This window comes from Macrotis lagotis, chromosome X, assembly GCF_037893015.1.
Source record: "Macrotis lagotis isolate mMagLag1 chromosome X, bilby.v1.9.chrom.fasta, whole genome shotgun sequence".
In the NCBI taxonomy this organism is placed as follows: domain Eukaryota; kingdom Metazoa; phylum Chordata; class Mammalia; order Peramelemorphia; family Peramelidae; genus Macrotis; species Macrotis lagotis.
Genome location: NC_133666.1, coordinates 78,440,657 through 78,465,624, shown reverse-complemented (window position 1 = coordinate 78,465,624; position 24,968 = coordinate 78,440,657). Strand labels below are relative to the sequence as shown.

The 24,968-nt window shown below is 40.8% G+C and overlaps 1 long non-coding RNA gene across 1 annotated transcript in view; it reads left to right on the top strand.

Moving 5' to 3' along the window:
• The first annotated feature begins 1,494 nt into the window (after positions 1-1,494).
• LOC141502501 (uncharacterized) overlaps positions 1,495-24,968 on the top strand; it is a 168,105-nt gene continuing 144,631 nt past the window's right edge. Inside the window, exon 1 of the long non-coding RNA XR_012472557.1 lies at positions 1,495-1,630. This is a non-coding gene — a long non-coding RNA (uncharacterized LOC141502501). The remainder of the gene's footprint in view (positions 1,631-24,968) is intronic.

Genomic DNA, 24,968 nt, shown 5'->3' with positions numbered 1-24,968 from the left:
TGGAGGCCTATGCTAGCGCCTTTAGTAATGATTGTGATTCTATCTTTTATTTATGTCTCATTGAACATTGTCATAAGCTTTCACTTTAATATTTTATTTATCATTTCTAATTGATTTATCCTTTTTTCAACTTGATAAGGGATATGAGGTGTTGCACTTCTACCTTCTGCCAGGCTCTTTTCCAGTTACACCATCTGCTTTTTATCCACTCCAGGTTTTGCTTTTGAAAAGGTACCATTGCGCAAAACTCTCAGGACAGCAACTTTGACCATAATGTGAAATTGTCCACAGACCTGTCTTTGAGGGAGGATGGGAGGAGGATGTGGGTCAAATGCTAGTCAATAGACGGGGGTAAGGCATGTTGTAAAGTCACATGCGGTCTGGGGACAGAGAAGAGAGCCCAGGAGGAAGATTAGGTGGGCATTGGGGTTGGCCTCATGATGGCCTGAACAGAATCAAGAAGAATAACATGGGAGGGACAGACACATGTAGACTGGACATGGCCACAGTCAAGAGAGGACCGGCCAAACATGGAATGAAGAAAGACATAGGGTATCCAATCATGGATGGACAGAAGACAGACACGTGGGTTCCAGATGTGATAAATGAGCAGAATAGTCAAAGGTCTCCTCTCTCAGAAATGGGAGTCTCAGCCCAAGTTCCAATCCTGAGTCTGCAGATGTGGAAGGAATCACTCTGAACCTCCAAATCTGCTTTCTTTTCTCCTTTCCACCTCCATAATAGCCTTCAGATTCTTGACTAAATGTAAACATTTTCAGGGTATCGCATGCATCCCTTCATCTTCCTCCCCTCGTCCCTGAGAGCCATGCCATGTGACAAATTGGATTTTTTGTTTTAGGAGGGAGAGAAATTCAACCCTGCTCTGGAATACACAGAGGAAAAGACATTTTTTGTGTGAGAGACTCTTTCATAAACATTCCGGTTCCTACCGGCTCACTCTCTGTGGGAGCACATCTAAACTCAGAACACTCAGAGGAAAAGACACTGGATGAAGATCATATCTCAAAGAATCCTTTTGAATTGGCAGTATCACTTCGTCTCAAAGCACATTCTGTCTCTGAATGGGGAGGGGATAATACCTGTGGATAAAAATAATCTCTCTGAGCAAACTCTCATTCCTACGCAATTGCCTTCTTTCAAAACAGCTCTCTGAACACTCAGAGGAGAAGACTCTGTGGTAGAAGACACTCTCTGAGAACATTGTGGTGTAAGAAGGAACCTGGGAAGCCTTCTGGGGAAAGAAGCCAAGCTTTGAGAGATATGAAGGGGGGCCTCCAGTCTGTCCAGTGCATTCTGAGACCACCCCTTTGCTTCTCTTAATAAAGGTTGGCTTCTTTGTCCAGAAAGGCTTCTCAGGTTCTTTCCTACATCACCCACAGCAGGTTTGCTCCGTGTGAAAACACATATAGCCTCTGAACCCTCAGCGGACAAGATGCTTGTGGCTGGAACCACAGGCTCAAAGAATATCCCAATTTGTCTGGTCCTGCTCTCTACAGAAAGACATCAAGAAGGAAAAAAAGGATATTCCAATAATTGAGGCCTTTGAAGCATTCCTGATGAAAAGACAAGAGTGGAAAAGGTGACTTTCAAATACAAGAAGCATTAAAAGGTAAATATGAAAGAGAAATCCCAAGGAACTCAATAAGATTAAACTCTATACTTTCCTAAAATGGAAAATGAATCACATATTTTCCAAGGATTCCTGTTATTATTAGAGTAGGTAAAACAATTTTACAAAGAAGGGGGGTTTGGGCATGGGACACAAAGGTAAGGATGACCTAAAATGGAAGGATAGGTGTGAAATTTGTATGCTCTTGGAGAAGGTAGAATGGAGGGCAAGAGTGGGAAACTGATCTCACATAAAATAGGTGAACAAGAAAGAACTTTTACAGAGGAGTGGAAAATGGGAGTGGAGGACCATGGTCAAACCTCCCATATCTAAATTGGTTCCCAAAGGGAAAGTAGATACTTACTCATTTGGTCATCAATATCTATCTTATCCTATAGGCAAGAAGGAAAAGATGACAATAGAACATAAAAGGAGTGAAATAAGAGTTAACTGATGAAAAAAGGCCAAGGGTTTTATATAAGATACATTAGTAGAGGGACAGAGGAACAGTAGAAAGAGGTAGAGAGACCTGGAAACAATGAGACAGAGAGACAGAGAGGGAGAGTGAGACAGAGAGAGAGACAGAGAGAGAGAGAGGGAGAGGCAGGAGGAAGAGAAGAAGGAGGAGGAGAAACAGAAGATAATAAAATGGAGGGAAGAAGATAGCTAATAATTATAATTGCGTGAATAGGATGAGTTACCTTATGCAATGGAAATGGGAAGCAAAATGGATTAGAAAGCTATTCCTAGAATAGTTGTTTTGCTCTTTCATGAAATATATTTAAGAGAAAGAGATAAACGCAGTTAAAATAAAGGGTCTGAAGAAGCAATTATTATACCTCATCTGAAGTAAAACATGCAAGAGCTGCAATGATGCCCTCAGACAAAATAAAAGCCCAAAGAACCCTGATTACAAGGGGCAAGCAGGGAAACCAAAACTTGATTAAAGGAACCATAGCAAATGAAGTAATATCAATAGTAAACATATGTGTAGGGAATGGCCTGGTATTCAGATTGTTAAAGGAGAATTAAAATGAATTAACGGAGATAATAGAGAGGAAAACAATAGTAGTGGAAGACCTCAGCTTTTCATTCTCAGAGCTAGTTAAATCTAACCAGAAAATAAGAAAGAATTCAATAAGGTGAATGGATTCTTAGAATGTTAAATATGAGAGGTGTCTGAAGAAAACTGAATGGGAATAGAAGGGAAAGCAGACAGATATTGCTGTGTGTAAAGTTACATCATGCAAATTGGACTTTACATAAGGAACTGAAAGAACTCTGCATTCCAGAAAGCCCGTCTGTGACATTGGCTATAGAGTCCTGGGATCTCTTACAGCTCCTGCCCCTCAGATTGGGGCTCAGTGGTCTTCCACCACCCACTAGCCCCACACATCCCAAAAGACCCTTTCAAGAAATCCTCCAATTTAAAGCAGAAAATCGGAGCTTCAGAGAGACGACCAGCCCCACTGATGGATCAGGGCTCAGATTGAGACCTCCATCCTGAGAGACAGAAGTTATTTAAGTGTGCCCACTGGCTGGAGATTTGGATTCCTAAATTCTGGTCTTGTGTCAGTCCTCTTTGGGGCCAGTGTGTCTGTCCAGGGCCCCTCCCTGTCATTTGTCCTCTCCTGAATGTTTCCCTGTCTGGCCTTGTGATGTGTACCTGCTGGAAAGTTCTTCCTTCCATCTCGAGGCAGGGCCTCATGAGGCTGACCCCAACATGCATCTGTTCCTCCTCATGTTCTGGCTTCTCTGAGTCCACCCTTCAGGCCCCTCAATCATGTCCTGACCTCTCTTCCATGGGGATAACAATCCCTTCCTCCTCTCTCCTGCTCTTTTCCCCATTCATAGGTAAATTCATATTATAGTCAAATTGCTGTATAAAAGGGTCTGCAGAATGGTCCCCCTATGTGAGGGGAGATCCACCTGGATAACATTGCTCAGGTGTATTTTTCAGCAGGTTTGCAATAATTGACCTAGAAGTCAGTGCATCCCAGAAATACTTTACCAAAAATATTCATGGAAGCCTTATTTGTGGTGGGAAAGGTTTGCAAAATGAGCGATGCCCATCAGTTGAAGGATGACTGAACAAATTGGTGTGTATGGTTGAACTGAAATATAATTGTGCCACAATGAAGGACAAGCAGGATTGTTTCTAAAAACCCGGGAAGAATTATTTGCACTCATGCAAAGTGAAATGGGGTTCACCAGGGGAACGTTGTTCACTGCAGGAGCAATACTTCAACATCACCAACTGTGAAAGATTTGCTTGTTCTGATGAATACAGTGGTCTAAGAGAGTTCCAAAAGGTCCATGAGGAAAAGTGTTCTTCATATCCCAAGGGACAACTTATGAACTCTGCATACATATTTAATGATCAAAGTAAGAATTCGATCAAATTAAAGTGCCAAAAATACGGCCTCAAATAGCAAAACTTCATTGATCACACATCTTAGGTCAGTATATAATTATTTTGTCTGTGTGGAACAATTTTCCTTAAATTAATTTAGCAAAAAAAATTTCTTCTATTCAATAGAGTTATTAGAGATCAATTTCACCACATGTACAGATGTGCTAAAGAATATCTAAGCACATATGTGATAGTTTTAAAACTCCTCCCTTCATCTGCTCTGTAGATAGGAGAATGGAAGGGGAAGTCCACCCAGCCCTTTTGGGGGACTTTAGAATACAGCCAGCCAATAGGAGTTTTATGTTCTAGAATAGGGAGCAACTACCATTGGAAATAGTGAGCTGGTTGTATATTCGAAAAGCAAGACAAGCAGCACAAATGCTACATTCTGGACTTTTATATGTATATCTTAAATTTGCTTTTTACCTGGTGAATAGTTGGTTCTAAAATAAATCTTCTCTACCTACTGATAATTTTTAAATTTTTTTTTAGTTTTTTTGTAAGGCAGTATGGGTAAAGTGACTTGCCCAAGATCAAACTGCTAGGTAATTATTTAGAGGCTGAGTTGGGACTTGAGTTCAGGTCTTATGAATTTGACTCTGTTCTTTTTATCTTTTAGAAATGAGACTTTTATCAGAAATAGTGGATGTAAAAATTGCTTCCCAGGTTTTTGGCATTACTTCTATGCTCGTTTGATTCGTTTTCATTTGAGCAAAGCTTTTTAATTTTAGTGTAATCAGAATTATCCATTTTGCATTTTTAATGTTTTCCATTTCTTGCTTGGTAATAAACTCCTTCCCTCTTTATGGATATAACAGGTAGATCATGTTTGTTCTCTGGATTGGCTTATGGTATCACCCTTTATATTGAAATCATGTAGACTTTCAGACATTATCTTGGTATATGGAGTGAGATATTGGTTTATATCTATTTTCTGCCATACTATTTTCCATTTTTCTCAACTGATTTTGTTAAATAGTGATTTCTTATTCCAGATGGTGGAGTCTTTGGTTTCATCAAAGAGTAGATTACTATAGTCATTTACTATTGTTTCTTTAGTACCTACTCTATTCCATTGATACACTACTCTCTTTCATAGGCAGTATCAAACAGTTTTGCTGACTGCCGCTTTTTACTTTTTATTTCTACATGCATAGGCCACCTTCCTTTGCATTTCAAATAATGGATTCTCTTGATATTTTTGCTCTTTTGTACCTCTCAATGAATTTTGCTATTTTTTTCATACTCTGTAAAACAATATTCGGCAGACTGATTTGATGCTGAATAAGTAGATCAATCTAGGTATAATTGGTATTTTTATATTCGTTTGGCCTCCCCTCGAGCACCTGACATTTTTCAAGTTGTTTAGATCTGACTTAATTTGTATGAAAATGCTTTGTAACTGTGTTTCTATAGTTTCTGCGTATATTTTGGCAGGTAGACTCCTACATGTTTTCTGCTGTCCACATAAAATTTTAAATGGAATTTCTCTTTCTAACCTTGCTGCTGGGCTTTGTTGGTAACATATCATAGCGGGGATGATTTATATGTGTCTTTTTTATGTCCTGCAACACTAATGAATTTGTTCATTGTTTCAAGCAGATTTTTAGTTGATTTTCTAGAATTCTCTAAGTATATCATGATATCATCTGCAAAATGTTTTGTTTCTTCATGAGACCAGATGGTTTTGAAACCATGAAATTGGTTTAACCTTGACATGGTCTCTATATAGAGTAACAGCAATACTGCAGGATGATCAGCTTTGGATGATCATCTACCTACTTTTTCTCAGGAATGCCATGACCAAAGAGAAATCTGAAGTTCTTGTGATGAAGAATACTATGCATATCAAATACAGAGCTGATTGTGTGTGAATACAGAACTAAAGCATATTTTTTATTCACCTAATTTTCTGAGTTTATTCTTTTTGGGGGATGAGTATGTTTACTTTTTTCACATCACTAGTATAATATTTTTTCATGACTGCACATTTTTAACCTATATCAAGCAATTTGCTTTCTCAGTGAGAGGGAGTGGGCTAGGGGGAAGGGAGAGAATTTGGAACTCAAGGTTTTCAAAGTGAATGTTGAACTGGAGAAAAATAGAATATCACTGAAACTAAAGATAATTTCTCTCTCTCTCTCTCTCTCTCTCTCTCTCTCTCTCTCTCTCTCTCTCTCTCAAGGAAAATGGGGTTTAGTTGCTTGCCCAGGCCCACAAAGCTAGGTAAAGATAGTTTCTCTTTAAGGAAGATTGTGAGCCTATATGACATAATCATGGAAGAATACGGACAATAACATTTTTTGAAGGTTAGCATGCAGGAGTTTTTCTAATAAGATTTTGTATAAAACCATCTTGGTTTTATTCTTCTGGATGACAGACCCCCCAAATGGACATTTTTTTCTCTGACTTGTGATTGGCAACTGGGCCACCTAAAGGGAGAAGGTCCAAACACATAGTATATGACTTTTACTCTCAAAAGGGCCCTTTGGAGCACATATTCCCCATAGTAGAAAGGCTCCCCCTCCAGCAGTAGCAACCCTTCCTGCTAAAGGCACTTGTTTCTCTGTGCTTCCCCATGCAGGGATACCCTTCCATGAGTTAGACTCTGTGTTACTGGACATGCCTGTATTGTGTGTTGATGTCCCTTTTTCTTTGTCTCTTCCCCATCTTCCCCATTGCCTGTAATAATGTTTGGCACTGCCTTGATTCCCATTGTTACTGTTATTATCCACACCTGAACATATTTATGGTCCTGAACTTATTTAAGACCATATATCTCTGACTGGCCCACAGAAATTTATGTAGATACAAACTGGGCCCCTGGACAAGGAATTATTAACCTACTGAAAGCCACACTTACATGGGAGTTTAGGGGACTGTGCATCCACTTGCAAAAAGCAAGGGTAAATAGGGGAACCCTACACCTCCCAGGAGGGATTCTTAAAGAGAGGACTCTAAAAAAACAAATCTTCTCTGCAGTCTTTTCCTTCCCTCTTTGCAATCCTTGAATTCCCAAATTAGAGGCTACAAACTTCCAGGATGACTTCCCTGATTCCCATGCCAAAAAGGCCTCCTTGCACCTGTCCACATTTACCAGGTGAGAAGACTTATCTCTGCCTCCTTCTTGTCCCCCCTAGGCTTTTAACTTCGAGCGAAAGGAAACATAACCTGGTCTAGCCCTCTACCTCCAAGGCCCATGGGAATATTGAAGCTGGAAGGCTAGAGAAATATGGTGAGAGAGGTCATGGGACTTGTTGAGGTTCACTCTGAAACCTGTGTAGCACACACTGCTCTAAAATTCAGGAATTTTCTTGTTCTTCTCATAAATCATTGTCATCAGGACAACCCCTCAGAATACAAAGCTCTATGGCCAATCTGCCCATACCCCAGGGAACAGTGGAAACCTGCAGCTGAAGAGAAGCTTCTGAGAGATATTCACTGGGTACATGAACCTTGGCTGGTGACTGGAATATACCATCTTAAGAATTAACAGTCCTCGGGGTGGCTAGATAGCACAGTATATAGAACACCGGCCCTGGAGTTAGGGGTAACTGAGCTCAATTCCTGCTTCAGACATTTAATAATTACTTAGCTGAGTGGCCTTGGGCAAGCCACTTATCCCACTGCTTTGCAGAAACCTAAAAAATAAAATAAAATAAAATAAAGAGTTAACGTTCCTATTGAAGTCCTCTTAGCGTTAAAAATTATTAAAACAAAGACAGACTATTACCCTTAGACTATTCTTAAAAGTGGGAGAGAGGCCTTATATTCCAAGTTAGACACCCTCCTGATTCTATTAGGGAGTGAAACAGTGGATTATTTCCAGAAAGACCTTGCATTGATTCTGATAGGGAGGGAAATGGTGGAATACTTCCAGAGAAGAGATCTTGCAGTCTTAAATAGCCACCTATTTGATAACAGACTGTGAGACGAGAAGCCTGACTTCTCTTGTTTGATAAGTATTAAACTGAAGAGACAGTACAGTTCCTTAGAAGATGTTGCATACTCAGACATTAATTCACTTAACAGAAGATCGTTAGTAATCTTTTGATACCCTCACCACCTGGATGGTGAGGTAATATTTTATGAAAAATTTTTATTCTTCTCATTATTGCTGGGTATATATTTTGCGTAAGGATTATAACTCTGAAAACCTTAACCAATCAGGTTGGAAGAGATGGGGCTATGGAGGGGGTAATCGTGCTAGGCCATATAATCATGCTTGACTGACTCCTGGGAACAGGTCCTTGGTCTTCATGACATTTATGAGACTTGGAATATGCCTTTTTCTCAAGAAAAGCCAAAAAAAACTTTGCCTTTTTGCTCACAGGAGTCTCTATATTATTTAAGTGGATTTTTATCCCACACACTGGCATAGGAGGGAGGTGGACAGAAGTAAGGCAGGTAGTCTGGCCGGTAAGAGAGACTCCCACATAGATCCCACTTCTGCTCTTCCTGGACATGTGGCCTCTCCTCTGTTTCATAGGTTCCTTTCCTGTACCATGAGGAGTTTGGACCCGGTGCTCATCATTGAAATCCTCCCAGTCTTTTCACAGTCCACATACCCATGATCTGCTGGGAGAAGCATGCTATTCTAACCTATTCTATTAAGGGCAGCACCACCCCACCAGCAAATCTGCAACTGCTTTAACCTAAAGTTTTTTAAGAAGGCCACAAATCTAGAGACCTGAGTGAGTCCATTTCCCTTATCTGCTTGTAAATGGGGCTTTTCCGCAAGTTCCTGAGGTTCAGAAGGGTTTCTGCCCATTTTCTGGCCTGCTGCCACTCCTGGAGCCATTTAAGGCAAAAGTATGGAGGGCCTACACCAAAACAAGAGCTTGATGTTCCTCCCACTCTCCACACTGCCCTACGCCTGTCATTCTCTCCATTCACCCCTTCTGATAAAACCCCACTGAATATGGATCACAGGAGGGGAGCCCAGGTTTAGATTGCCACCAAAAAACAATTCCTTTCATACACAACTCACTTGGACCTCCCTTCTACTCCTGCTTTTCTCTCCAAGCCTAGTTTCCCTGTTTCATCAAACGGTCTTTATGTATACATATGGTAAACAGAAATCCCCCTCCTCACAGAGAAAAACCTCAAGAAAATTAGACCTGGAGTAACCTTAGAGGCCATCAAGGCTAGTTCCATCATTTTACAGAGGAGGAAATGGAGTGTGAGAGATGTAATGGGAATTTTGGGAGATAACACAGTTAGACACAGCATCAGGTTTCTAACTCTAATGCAAGGTCACATCTTTTCCCATTGTGCTGCCCCCTCCCCTCAATCTACTTGGTGTTCCTTTACCTTTCCCTCCTTATTGTTCCTTGGGTCTCCTTATTCTTTTGTCTAGCTTCTCCACAATATTTGCTTTCTTTTACACAATATTTCTGCCCCTTGTCTTTGTCACTTTCCTTCAATTTCCCTGTCTCTATTTCTCTCTTCCCCTCTACTCTTCACTCTATCATCATCCGCTTGAAATCTTTATCTCCTTAGTCTAATTAAAACCCATGAATACGTGGTTGCTTCTTTTCCCCTGTCATGAATATGATGAAAACTTTAGAGTTCTAAGGAACAAGCTACATTGTGGTAAAACAGCAGTTAAATTTGACACACACACACACACACACACACACACACACACACAGACACAGTATGAATGGCCCAGTGTCAAACATGTATTCAGAATATTAATGAGAATTTGAACTCAGGTCATTCTAACTTCCAAAAAGAAACCATTAGGAAACCTGTCTGCTTAGCACTGTATATTCCTCCCACTGTGTACTCGTCTATTTCCTCTGGATTCTCCCTTCTGTCTGTCTCATCCTAGATATCTTATTTCCTCTGATTCTCTCTCACTCTGTCTCCATCTCTTTTTCTCTCTTTCTCTCACTTAATCCAAGAGGATATCTTTTTCATTCCTGGGCATCCAGAGCATCATAAAACTAGACCTATGACCCATGCTTCCAAAGGGGTCCTATCCTTTTACCTCTTTTTGACTCCTTGTTCTCTCTCTCTCTCTCTCTCTCTCTCTCTAGCTATATCTATCTCTGTCTCCCTCCCTCATCTTGATATCTCCATCTGTCCCTCTATGTCTCTCCTAGCAGTCTGTCTCTGTATTTCTTAATAACTACCTGGCACTCTCTGCACTCTTTGTCTTTATCTTAACTTTTTTATCTTTCTCCCTCACATTTTCAGTCACAAAATCTCCTTCTCCCTCCCTTGTTTTCACTTAGCTTCCATTTAAAATATTCCTGTTCTTATTCTAAAACCCTCCAATAATAATTGGTCTTTTCTTTTTTGCCTTATCATGACTTACAGTATATATTTAAAGCTGGAGGTTCCGTAGATGCCAACCTTTCAGTACAACACAAACCCTAGGACTAAACACTCTATGTGAATTTCCCTGAGTCAAGTATTTATTGCAAATATTAACTAGGATTTGGATTCAGCTTATTCTGATTTTCAAGAACAGTTCTCTAGGAGAACCAGGTATTTTGGTCTACATGCTCCCCTTACTGCAGACACTCTTACTTTCTATGGAAGCTTCCCTCTGTCTCCTCATCTTCAGTGCTTGATTCCCTCCAACACAATCCAACTCAGTAGGCATTCAAGTTTAATTCCAAATAGACATCCCATTCTCCCCCTGGATTCTAGAGGGTCATGGAAATGGAGGGTCTTTAGACACCACCAAATCCAGTCCCATAAACTTACTACTGAGAAAACTGAGGTTGACAGTGGTTAAGTGACTTCTCCAAAACAGAGATTGTAAACAGCTGAGGTGGGTTCATCATTGCAAAAGTCATCTCCAAGTATAGTGCTCTAAACACAATGACACCTACAGGGGTTGACCTACATTTGTTAGTCATCTTTTCTCTGTACTTCTCTCCATTGCCTGTGGTCTCTTTGCTCTATGGGTCTTCCTTCCTTCCTTTGTTCATTTTCAAAGCCTTCTCTCTGTCTATTTATTTCTTTCACTTGGCCACTGTGTCTTTGTCTTGTTATCTCTGGCTCTTTTTCTTTGAGTCTCTACCCGCTCTGATTTTATTGTTATACCTGTCTTTGTCTTTCCTGGTCTTTTTCTCTGGCCAACTCCATCTCTACTTCATTCTCCTTGTCCCTGTCCTATCTATTATTTGCCCTGTAAGGACAGGCCTTTTCTTTTGTATTTATACCTAACAAGATCATAGATTGAAAGCAGGAAGGAAGTGGCAGGACAGCTGAGCTCATTTACATTTAAGGAAAACAAAAAGAAGCTTTTCCACTCTTAGTGACCTGTCCAGTTAATGTATGTAAAATAAGATTTGAACTGAGGTCCCTAAATTTCAAAGATCATTCCACTAAGGGCCACAACTTTTTTGATATAGACAGAATTCCCAACTGTCCTTTCTGGGTTTTATACACTTTGATGCCCTATTTTTTTTAATTTTTGCTAGGCAATGGGTCTTACGCTTGCCCAAGGCCACACAGTTAGGTAATCATTAAGTATCTGAGACCAGATTTGAACTCAGGGACTCCTTACTCCAGGGTTGGTGCTCTATCTACTGAAACACCTAGCTGCCCCACTTTGTTACCCTCTTCCCTCTCTTTTTGATTATCTTTTCCAAACCCAAATTCACAAGGGAAATCTCTGTACTACTTGATACCAAAGAGATCAAACAGGTTAAACAACAATAGAAACCATTGCATCCATCTCCATGATTTTACTAAAGAAAAAAACTGAGGCTGACACAGTTTAAATGACTCTTCTAAAGTTAAAAAGTCAGAGCTGCTTTGGGTATATAAAATCTGAGATTCAGTAGGCTCTTAACACCAGGTCACCAAGTTGGCTTACCTTATAATTATGTGGTGTCTCTTCTTAACCTCTATCAACCGCTATGGTCTCAAACCCTATTCCACAATTTCTGTAGATATATAATCTCTTCTCTCAATTTATTTCTCATTATTACCTAATTCTCTTTGTGTATCTTTCACTCTCAGTATCTCTTTCACTGTCATTCAATGTGATCTCTTAGCTACATTCCTCAGCATCCTCCATAAAGGGTTCTTCCCTCTTGCTCTTGCTTGTTATCTTGTGGTTCTGCAGGAGAGTTTCTGTCTGTTTCTGTCAGTGCATCTTTTGCGGGTTTCTCTATTATCTCACTGCCACTCTCTACATATATCTCTATATCTGTAACTCTCTCATTCTGTTTCTTGCTTAGTCTCTTTTTGTTTTTCTCTCTCAGTCCTCTCTAACTCACAACTCATTTCCTACCTCTAATGACCAATTAATGATAACTGATCTTTAATTTGATACCAATCCATAGGATCAAAAATATAGGACTGGAATGAAATCTAAGGGTGATTGTATCCAACTGTAATGTAAATAAGTACATTCGAGGTCAACCTTGTAAGACAATTGCCCAGGATTAAACATTTCTTAAGAACATAACTTAGGATTCAAACTCAGAATCCATTGCAGAATGGGTCCATAAGGATATCAAGTTGTTTTACATTTTCCCAACAATACACACTCCCATCTATTTCATGTGGATATTTGCCTCTGTCTCCTTCTCACTCTCAATGATTGATTCCCTTGAACTTCCTCTTTCTACACTGCAAGGTTAATTCCAAGTGGGCATCCTTTTGGATGTCTGGAAACAAGAGGATTATACAGCTGGAGAACCATAAGATATGAAATAATCCAACTCAATAAACTCAATGAGATAAAAATGGAGACTGCTAGTAGATAAGGGACTTCTACAGAGGAAGAGAGTTTGTTTCCTCTTGATCTGGAATTGAAACTCAGTCAACTTCAAGTCTGATGGTCTAATCACTAGGACACCTACCTAATCCGCCCTACCTTTACCAGGGGTTCACTCTCTTTACAACTTTTCATCTCCCTGCTCAATTGATTACTACAAAATGTTCTCTTCCCAATTCCTTTGCTCATTACCAAGTGAATTCCTTTCATTTTTCTTCCATCTCTCATTCTTTTTAACTTTTCAATTTTATTTATTTAAGGCAATGGGATTAAGGGATTTGCCTAAAGTCACAGTGCTAGGCAATTATTAAGTGTCTGAGGCCAGATTTGAACTCAGGTAGTCCTGAATGCAATGCAAGGACAGAGCTTTCTGCCCTGTGCCACCTAGCTCTGGCTCTCAACTTTGTATCTGATTCTCTCTTTGTCTCTCTGAACCTCTCTGATATTATCCCTCCCTCATCTGCAGTCACTTGTGTATTTCTCATTTTCTTCCATAACTGGCTCTTCCATCACTTCTTGATTACTGTCATGTGCTTTTCTCTTTTACATTCTCTCTTCTGTTTCTTATTGTATAGCTCACTGAGTTTGGCTTCATATCTCATTGTCACTATCTGCTGTTATTGCTTTATGTCTCTCTCTGATTCTCTTGCTCTCTTCCTTCACTCTCTCACATTCCCATCTCTCTCAGGCCCCAAAAGACTTTCATCTTTTTACTACGTACCTACCATAAATAAGAGATTTATCCTTTATTCCCTTTGATGCCTATCTTCATACATTTAGAGACAGAATTAATCATAGATGTCAGTAAGTCCAATTCTGCTATATTAAAATAAAAGAAAAGCTGAGAGGCTCTAACTGAATTACTTAGTGCAAATTATTCAGAAAGTTAGCTAGGATTTGGACTCAGGTAGTTCTCAGATCCAAGAAGCATTCAGTGGAAGAGCCTGCTGTTTTCCCTAAATGTTCCTCTCACTGCACATACATTTATTTCCTTTGGATGCATCCTTCGTTCACATTCTCATGCTCAATGCCTCACTGTCTCTAACTCTCTCTCCACACATCCATTACAAGCTTAGTCCCAAGTAGCCAACCATTTCTCTCTCTGGAATTTATAACATCGAGCTTCCACACTGTTAGACACCACCAAGCCAAGCACAATGATCTGACTAAAAATGGGTTGCTAAGGGATAAGAGAATTCTCCAATATATCCAAGCTTTGTCAGCACTCAAGGTGGGATTTAAAATCAAGTAATCAATTCAGAGCATAGAGTACTCTAAAAAGGACTCCTTTCGGGCTTACTCTTCAATTGATCGACTTCCCTTTCATTAACATCTCTCTCTCACTTGTAATGTCTATTTCTTCCTCATTTTCCTGCATAATGGATTTTCCCATTATTCTGTTAGTCCTTAATATGTGATTTTCTTTCATTTTCATTTCTGCTCCTCCTCCTCCTTTCTGTCTTGTCATCAAAAACTTTTTCTCCTTATTCCAATTTTCACCAATAAATAAGTGGTCTTTTTTCTCTTTTCTTGACAATGATGATTCATTTAGAGGCATATTTAACCCTAGGGACAACTGAGTTCAATTTTATTATAGGGTAACAAAACAGAGAAGCTTAGGCACTCTGGATTTCTGTACCCCAAATATTCAGTAGTTTAACTCGGATTTGGACAGAAGTCATTCTGACTTTGTAAAAGAATCTTCTAGAGGAACTGACTATTTTCCACTACTTATTCCTCCCACTGCGCACACATTAATTTCCTGAGGACTCCTTATCCCCAGTACCTGCTTTCCTACAACTCTCAATAGAGTTTAATTCCAGGGGACAGCCTTTTCTCTTTCTGGAATACAGAGTGATTCTCAATAGGCCCCATCAAATCCTACCCAATACACTTGCTGAGGAGAAATCGGAGGTAGCCAATGTTAAAGTGATTTCTCCAGAGTGAGAAAAGTTGTATAGTAGAAGCTCTGTTGGGATTTAAAATCAATGAGTCAACTCCAATGAGAGAGATCTAACCACTAGGACACAAAGCTGCCTTCTTCTACAGTGGCCAAGTGGATCCTACCATATGCATGTCCCTTTCACTTGGGGTCTCTTCATTCATTGTCCTTCATAATTGTGTCTTCCTTCTCCTCCTTGTTCATTTTCATGTGGCTCTTTTTGTCTTTCTCAATTCTTACAATTTTCATATCTCACTGACCTGCTCTCCTATTCTCTTCCTATCTGATTATTTTTATCCCTGCCTGTCTGTCTGTTTTTTCTCTTTCTCTCTATCTTCATCAATACCTCCCTCCTCAGAAGTTTTTATTTTTCCCTTTGTCTCATTCTCACCCAGTCATAAGTAGTCTTTTGTTTTTCTTCCTGTCACTAATAGGATGATAGATTTAGAGCTGGGAAGAAACTTGAAGGCCCTCGGGTCCAGCTTGATTGTATTATATTATATTGTATCATAGGAAACTGAGGCTTTTGCACCCTGTGTGAATTGCCCAAAGTTTAAATGTTTATTGAGAATGGGGATTATGATCTGAACTCAGCTCATCATGTCTTCTAAGAATAGTCCCCTCAGAAAACTTCCTCTCCATAGAAAGCCATCCCTTTATCACTCTTTGCTACTTAGTGGCTTTGGACCTGATGTTCACAATGACCCCAAAATAACAAGTATCTTCATTTTGTTTATCACTGACATCCGACATTTAGAGTAGGAATGAACCAAGGCTATGCCATCATTTAAAGAGCCAATCAGCTAGACAATTTCCAGGTCTTTCCAAACCTCAGGAAGCTAGTAAGCATGTTTTGAAGCAAAATTGAAATTGGAGCCCTTGACTGTTCAGGACAGGGTTCTATCCTCTTGTGGCCTGACTGTGTCACTTCTCACATTTCTGCCAACCCTCATTGCTAGAGGTCCCTTTTCTTTGTCTCTTCCTCACAGCTAGCTTCTCTTCAAATCTCTGGATCTCACAAACATTTCCAGAGGGATATCTTCTTTTCTCTTCCTGTCATGTACTGGTGGCTTGTCAGTGTGTGAATAAGAACAAGAATTCTAATAGTCTGAACTCCAAGGAGTGACCTATGCCATATAAACCTGAAGAGATAGAACAGAACCATCATGATCATAAGCTAGTGAAAATGCATTAGTTGGGTGGTGTCATCATATTCATTGTACAGAAAGGAGGAGAATTTCACTGCACTCCAGAATTAATGGGGGAGCTGTAGTAGTATAAGGCATAATAAGTCTGGAAATGCAGAAAGGGCAAGTTGTGAAGTGATTTGATCTCCAAAGCAAATATTTTCCAACTGCTACTGAAGGTCCTAGTGATCCGCTGAAATTTATTGGGGCTGGGGGTGATATGACAGGTCTTTACTTTATGAAAAACAATCTCTTGCCCCAATGGATGGTGCATTGGTGTGGGGAGACTTGAGGCAGGCAGAAACCCTCTTGCCATAGTCCAGGTGTGGGATAATGAGGAGCTGTACCAGAGTTGGAGCAATATCAGGTCTACTGAAGATATGTCAGGAAGGTTCAGTTCTCTCTTTATTGACTCAGATGAAACCAGAATGATTTCTGCAAAGCAACAAAATATCTCTTTCTCTCCAGTCCCCAACCACTACTTCTCCTTCCTTCCTTCACTCCTCCTATCTCAATCTTCTCCTCTAAATCTTGTCTCAGACTTCCATTAAGGCTGATTGCCTTCAATCCACTGGATCTCTCCTCTGTAAATTTAGCACATTTTTCTTTTACATCTCAGACTCAGTGCAATAATTTATCCTTCCCTGATCAAAATGGAAACTGCAGTAGTTTCTCTAATCACTAAGAAAAAAAAGCTTCCAATTTGGTTTATTTAGCAATTATCTTCAGTTAAATGAGTATCAGAATACCACAGTAGTCAGATAATTTCCTTCGCTAAAATGAAATTGCTTATTCCCTTATTCACATTTGCCTTCTTTTTAAACAAGCCTCTTTCTTTCCTTGCAGGGATGCATTGGACTCATCTTAAACATAAGATAATGCTTTAAAACAAAAAACTAAAAAAAGTGAGTACCTTAAATTTTCAACACTTTTGGAATCCCAAAAGATAAAATTTGTAAACTAACTCCAAATCCAATAAGGGCTTAGAATCATTTACTCCATGACATCACCTTCCCTACATAAAAGTCTCCATAGAACCAATAAGATATGGCAGCATATATGGAAATTGACAAATTGCAGAGTCCCCCAAATTTGGAAATACACATGAAACAGATTACATTTACAATGATTCAGAAATTTGTTCTCGAATTAGTTTGCAATTGTATAAATTTCTACAAATCAGAAAAGAAACCCTCCTCTCCTGTCTGACTCTCTCTCTGTGTCTCTGTGTCTCCCTTTCACCCTGCATTCCTAATGTGGCCAAAGGTAGGAACGCAGAGAAAAGACTATGTCTTTGCAACTTTTGGACATTGTCAGAGGAAAGCTGTCGCTTTTGCCTTTGTATTATCAGACCACTGGAATAACGTCCCTTCAATGTGCAAGGACAAAATACTGACCAGGTTCATGCCACGTATTCTATGTTACAAAGAAAAACCCAATACAAGTAAAACTCTGCTCCCTCTCTCCTGAAGTTTCTGCATGCAAGATGTTGTACTATGATTCTAAGCTCCATTTTCAAAGGCATAAGAACTGACAAAAGTCAATAATGAGGCAAGAGATGAGCTAAGATCAAGGTGTCTTTTTTGGTTCCTTATGTGGTTCAGTCTCCCCACAGGATGAGCTGATGCCTCCCTTCAAAGAGGTTGTGCTACTGGAGACTTAACTGATAGTGGGATTCTACATATAATACACAATGTGATCCTGGGGCTAGATCAGGAAATCATGATTGCCTGGGACTCTCCCTGGGAGGAGATCTATCCACTGGTCACATTCATGTCTTCAGAGGTCCTTTGTCTCCTGATGACTTTTATTCATTCACTCATACAGTCACTGGCCATTTCCATTCATACACACTTGCACCCCAATCAGATGACTTCCTCTACTCATTTTTCAGTGGAATTAAGGATTTTCCTTGAGGTGTAGGAGCTGGAATTTCTATCTTCAATCTTGGATAGAACTCTTGGGCTGATAAGACAAATGAGTTATTCCTTCCATTTTGGAATCATTTCCCTATATACAGATCTATCTTTCTACCTTTCCCAGAAGAAATCTTGGGAAGTAGGTTTGACTACCAAGATGGATAGTCCCAGTCTTGGTCAATGATTCTAGTAGAGAACTGTTCATCCTGTGGATGCCATAACAAGTAACTAACTGAAGCACTATTACCCTTTCTATGAGTTTCACTCTGGTCTCCCTTAGACCACAGATATTTGGACAAAATGACTCTTACCACCCAAAATAGGTGCTGGATGGCACAGCACAATGAGGGGTTTTAAATGGTAAAAAAAAATTACCATATGTCCACTCCAACAATCCCAGGTGTCCCACCTCTTCACCAAATCAGCCCGCATCACACTAATCATCCTTCTAACCCTAAATTATTGAATCAATCCCTCAGCTTCGTCATAGATGCATATTTATTAGCCACAAGTCAGTTATCTTAGATGAAAGAGAACATGCTAATTTGAAAGCAATGCTTGTTGTTCTTTTTCTTGTTCATCCTTTGTTTTTGAAGAGGACCGATGACATCAAGATGACTGGGTAAAATACAGATTTATGGGTGACATACAGACTGGGGAATGAACTGGATCCAAGTGTGACTGAGTTCAGAATTTTGCCATTCTCATTTTGTTTTCCAGATTTATCAATGTTCAGTGGCAAAAAAGTCAAGACATCTGGCAATGCCATTGGAAGGCTGAGGACAATCTTTTCAATTTTCATGTCTGACCAAGCTCTAAGACCTCAACAGCACCTGCTTCAGCTCCCTTCATTGGTCACTGGAGCATGTCTTCTCAACTGCCATTCAAGCCTTCCATCTGATTTAGCTTACTAGTAGCCTACTAACGGAGGTTATGGTTCATGAATAGCAACTACAGTTTTCTAGGGAAGAAATTTATATTGTATACCCTTTCAGGAGCAGAAGATATAACTGAAATAAGTGGAATTCTGAAGGTATTTCCCAAGAGAGGGACAGGAAGAGTGACCAAAGGGGATGCGCCAAACTGAGAAATGGGGGGATTTTGAAGGAAAACCAAAGGATTTATCATTTGTTGGCAAGATTTGACCAATATGTCATCTTCACATTTCTCACACATGACACCTATGTCTTCTGACACTGATACAGTTTTGAGGAAGTTCCTAATCCTCTCATAGCAAAGAGCTTTTTGATGCTCTTCCTGCCTCCATGCTCATCCTATTTCACTTCATTCTCCATTCAGCTGTTCAAAAGATAAAGCCCCACCATACAACTCTCCAATTTAATGGCTTCTAGTTTCTCTAGGATGAAATTAAAAAAAAAAGACCAATAGTTAGCTTTCAAAGCCCTGTCTAATTGCCCAGCTATCACTTTCATCTTATACTCTCCTATCCACTTAAGCTGTTATCCAGTGACATTGGTCTCCTTTTTCTTCCTAGAACCAGATGCTCCCTCTTCTGACTTATCATGGTCACTGACTGTCCTCTGTTCCTGTAATGGTCTCCATTCTTATCAAAGCTTCCTTGCTTTCCTTCAAGTACCAGCTGAAATTCTATCTCTTACAAAAATCTTCCCTTTTAGTCCTCCTAAATCTTAATTGTATCATGTATATGTATCTGGTTTGTATATAGTTAGTGCATGTTATCTCTGTCATTAGCCTGGGAACTCCTTGAGAGCACTACCTTTGACCTTTCTTTACATTTCCACTGTTTATGATGTCTGAAAGGTGTGGTAGCTGCTGAGTGACTGTCATGTTCTCTATCCAAGGGTAGGAAATAAAGGGAAAGGCCCAAATACTTTTACTATTGAGAAAGAAGCCATTTTCAACAAACATGCATGTTCTTTTACCCAGGGTCAGTCAGGACATGTTACAACAGTGAATTAAACTTTGACCATATCCTTGCTGATGGACTGGTGATTTTTTGTAATATCAGACCACTAGGGGCTTTTGGAATTTCTACATTTTTAGGTCATCAAGATGTAGCGAAAGGATTGTGGTTCCTATTCCAAAACACACCTTTGATACGAGGTTCCCAGGACTTTCTGGCCCTCACTGCACTATAAAGCTTTAAGGAAAATAAGAGACCGTCAAGTTGAACTCAAACAGTGGACAGAAAGAAAAACTGTGCCTGGCCCACATGAAGGCACTTGCCTAGGAGAAAACAAGTTTGTACTCTCTGAGTCCAAATGCAAACTCTTGTATTTCTCACTCCAACCAGAAGACTCTCTTAAATGACCCTGAGCTGCCTCCCAGGCAGAAGTTCCTATTTCCCTTTCTATCCCACTCTCCCTTTTTGGTACATACCCCTGCCTCTTCTCACCCTCTGCAATCACCCTGCTTCCCAGATTTAGACTCAGAGCTGGAAGAATTCCAGGGTTCACTGAGTTCAAGCCCTTCATTTTAGGGTAGAAGGATAAAAGGTTTAATCATTTTAAGTGACTTGCCTAGGGTCACACATCTAGTAAGAATATGTGTAAGGAAGGATTAGAACTCAAGCTATATTGACTCCAAGAATATTTATATGGAGATTCCATTCCATCAGTCCCACAATTAAACCTCAAATGTCATTTGTAGAAGTTTCTCCTTTCTATACTTTTCTCCTCCTCACTGAATAATTTTCTCTAATCCACTCCCTTCTGACTCCAATCTCAAATGGACCTTATATTCTCCCCACCTCATCCTTAACATCATAGAGCTGGAGGAATCTCAGAAGCCATCAAGGTCAGTGTCATGGATTTACAGGGAAGGACACTGAGGCTGAGAGAGATTTTATGAATTGAGCAGGATAGCACACTCATTGAGCATGAGCTTTCTAACTCAAATATCTTGATTCCAAGGTCAGATATCCTTCCATCATGCTTTACTTCCTTCCTCAGGCTTACTTTGCCTTTCAATCTCTCCCTCAACAGGTGTCTCCTTCCTCTTTAGTTTTCTCTAGTCATCTCTGTTCCTGGCTTTGTCTCTTTCCTTCTCTTTCTCTGTCTCTGCCTCTGTCCTTCGATCTATCATCACCTACTCAAAAACTTTTCCCTTACCCTAATTTCCTTTTTTTTTTAGGTTTTTTGCAAGGCAATGGGGTTACATGGCTTGCCCAAGGCCACACAGCAAGGTAATTATCAACTGTCTGAGACCAGATTTGAACTCAGGTACTCCTGACTCCAGGACCACTGCTCTATCCACCTTGCCACCTAGCCAGCCCCCTAATTTCCACCTATGAAAAAGATATCTTTTCTTTTCCCACTATTGTGACTATTACCATAGTTTTACAGCTGGAAGCAACTCTGGGACCATTGTGTATGATTTTATTACTTTAAAGCAGCAGAATGAGTCTTACACAGTCTAACTGAATTACCAAGATTCAAAATTTTTTCCTGAACATGAACTAGGAATTGAACCCTGGTCATTCTGACCTCTAGGATGAGGCCAACAGAATAACTAGCTGTTTTGTTCTATATACTTCCCTTAATCCCCGCATGTGTATTTCCTGTGGACACTGTGTCTTCATCCTTAATGACTCTCCCTAACTTGGTCTCTCCCTATTCCAAGACTAATCACAAAACGACATCCTTTCTCTCTCTCTCTCTGGAATCTAGAGGATCATAGAACTTGAGGTCCTTAGAAATCATCAAATTCAACCCTATAAACAGAATGAGATGAAAAGAGAGATTGCTATTTGTTCAGGAACTTTGACAAAATAAGACAGCTCCTCTGGCCCTTAGGTGGAACTTCAGTCACACAGTTGATACCAGGTATAATGATCTGACCACTAGAAGACTTAGCTGGTTTGCCTTTCTTTTCTCCAGGTTTCTCTCCTTTGCCATATTTTTATCTCCTTACTCAATTTCCAGCTGTCCTCCAAAATGGTATCTTCCTTCATTTCCTTGTCCATCATAAAGTGCTTCTCTTTCTCTCTATGGTTCTCTTTTTCTATCGATTTCTATCTCTCTGTATTTCTCTCAGTTTTTCTCAGTTTCTCTGTCAGCGTTTGTGTGTGTTTGTGTGTCTGTCTGCATCTCGATTTGGCTGCATCTGGCTCTCCATCTCAGTTTCTCTGTGTCTCTGTGTCTCTGTCTACCTTTGTATCTCTCTTCCGTCTCTCTCTTTACCCCTGCATCTTTGATAATATCCGTCCCACTCCTCCTTCTCTCTGTCTTCTCAAAAGTTTTTTCTCTCCTTACTCTAATTCCCATCTAATAATAGCATTTTTTTCTGATCATGATTATGATCATAGATTTGTGGTTAGAAGAAAGCCCAGAGGTCATTTTATCCAAGCCTATTTTAACACAAAAGAGAAAGGAGACTTAGGCATCCAAAGTGAATTGTCCAGGGCCAACCTTTTAAAACTCAATTAGGGTTTGAAGTTTGGCCATTCTGACTTCAAAGAAGAGGCCTGTAGTAGACCTGGCTCTTTGGCTGTACACATTTCCTGAATGTTCCCACTTCTGTTTACTTTGGCTGCTCCCTTCTGTCTTCTCATCAGCATTGCCCAGTTCCCTCTCACTCTGTCTCACGGGCCCATGCTTCATTACAAATGGATATCCTTTCCTCTGTCTGGCAAGTAGAGAATGAGAGAACTGAAGTGTCTTTGGACACCAACAGTGTGTAAGCAGAAGAGCAGTCTGGGTCTCGTGACTGCAGTTCCCGTTGCATCTCCATTGTGCCAGTTCACTAGTGGCAGGCCAGCTGGTGTTGGAGAGCATAAAGCCACAAATCTAAAACAGTTTCAGAAAGATGTTTATGAAGTCACTTTGTAGCAGAGACTGAACCAGAAAGGAGGGTGGAGTTCCCTCTTAGGGTTACATTTTAGAGGATTTAGAGAAGGGACTCCACACATAAACAAAGGGGGTAGGCATTGGGTTGCTGCCTGGGTTCCCCTCTGTCTCTCCCCACCTGGCCTCCATCTTTGTCTCCTCCTGCCTAGAGGAAGGAGGCTGAGCCCCGGCCCTTCCCGACCAGCCCCCTCCTCCCCCGCTCAGGAGATGTGCGCTGTCCATGTGCTGTTCAAGGCTGCTGATTGACAGCTGCTGCTGCAGCTTTTGTGCTCTTCCATTCGGAGAGCTCCTCCTCCCCTCCCTGGGCCTCCCTCTCCCAGTTTCCACAAAGGGGGTCCACCCTCCTCCACCCCAAGCTGAGCTCGGCTACTGTCCCCCACCCCCACCCGCAGCCCCAGCAGACTGCCCTGACAAACCTAGGGACCGTTCAGGTCCTGGCCCCCTCCCCTCGTCGGGCTGGGTGATGAGGATTGGGGGGGAAAGGTCCCCATTACTGTGATCCTCGGGTCATAGAGGCCCCTCTTCTCTCTTCTCAGGGCTGTGCTCACAGAAGAGACAAGCCCCGCCCTGCAGTGACGTCACCGTACCCGCCCCCTCCCACCCTATTTGAGAGGAAGTTTCTTTGTCTGCCAAAGGATGTGAGGCAGTGGGGAGCAGGTGGAGATCTGGGGCCCCTCACCACTTGCCTTGCCCTCCCTTTACATAGTGCCCCTTCTTTATTCCCATTTCCCTCCCTCTTCCAGAAGGATCATTTCTGAGGGTCTTGCAAATGCCGAAGGGGCTGCGAGGGAGGTAAGTACACCCTTCTCTGGTCCTGCTTCAGTTCCCCCCTTTCTTCTATTTATCTTTATTTCTCCCCTCTAAGCTTTTTGTGAAACCTCTCCACCTCTCCCAACCCACCCCCATTGAATTTTGTTGTTAGTCCTCAGGAGGATGTCTGTACGGGTGCGTGGCAGATATTCCTATTTCTGTTTTTGCATGTTTTGTGTAAATAGGTCCGATCATCCGTGTTCGTGTGTGTGACTGTATGTAGGTATATATGTGCATATGTGTTGGGGTGAACTTGAACATGGCTGGCCCCCTGGGGCTGCACCTGCCTGGGTCTTTTTGTCTGCCCAGGTCTTTGTCTGAGGGTCTGGGGCTTCGGGATGAGGAGTTGGGGTGGAGGGGTTTGGTGGAGACAGTAAAGACCAACCATGGGGGACACTTCCTGCCTCCCCTCCTCTCATGGATGTTTCCATCCTCCCTTTCTCCATCTTTGCCATTGTCTCAGGACTGAGGAGAGAGAAGGCAGGGTGGGAACTTTGCACCTCTCCTTCTGCATATCTCCTCTTTGCTTTAAAGGGGGGATTTCAATAAATCTTATTGTGGATCAGAAAGAGGGGGCTAGCCAGGAACCTGCAGATCTCTATTATTTTCTGTCTGAAAGATCAGGGTTATTTTAATGTTTGCTTCTTTCATTTGGAGGCATTAGATGCATTTTGTGAGAGGGCTATTAATGACTTGTATTTTTTCCTTGAAAAATTTCCTGTTCCTTTGGCCTATTGGAGAAAGACTCTTAACCTTGGAAAATGAAAGCAATTCCTTCTTTATCTAACATATGCAATATGCCTTAGAGATATTGAGTGTCTTCCCCTTCTGTTGATTGCTTTTGACTAAGTAAAAGAGATCATTCTTTGCTTTATTTCTTCCTTTTTTAGGCTTTATCACTGAATAGGGTTGGCTCAGTCAAACTGAGACCCATTTAAGACTTTACCTCAAAAAAGCCTCCATGGCCGTCCCCAGTCATCCTGATTTATGTCTCGCCACTGAACCTAGAGGGCTCTGGAGGAGAAAATGAGCTGGGTGACTTTGCACAGTCCCTCCTCACTTAAATCTAATTCACCTGCAGGTCATGGCATCAGCTCCCTTATATCATGGCACAATTGGAGAACAAAGGACAAACAACTGCCATATGTAGCTTAATTTGATGAGAGGTGTGAGGTATAGATATTCTATCAACTATCTGGCATACCACTTCTCTTTTATTCATTTTTTTGTCAAATATTATATTTTCATTTCCCTCAACCCTCTCCAGCTGCTATCTTTGGAGTTATTAAATGTGATTTTGCTGTAATGTGTTTGCTTCTGCATACTGCACACCTAATCTCAACCATTGCTCTGCCTTTCATTGTTTAACAGGCTGCAATTGTTTTCAGGAGAGTCAACTGTCCCACTGGAGCTGAAATATCTTTACCCAAATGGAGTCAGGAAACGTGAGACAGGAGTAAACAACAGTTATTTTCATATTCAATGCTTT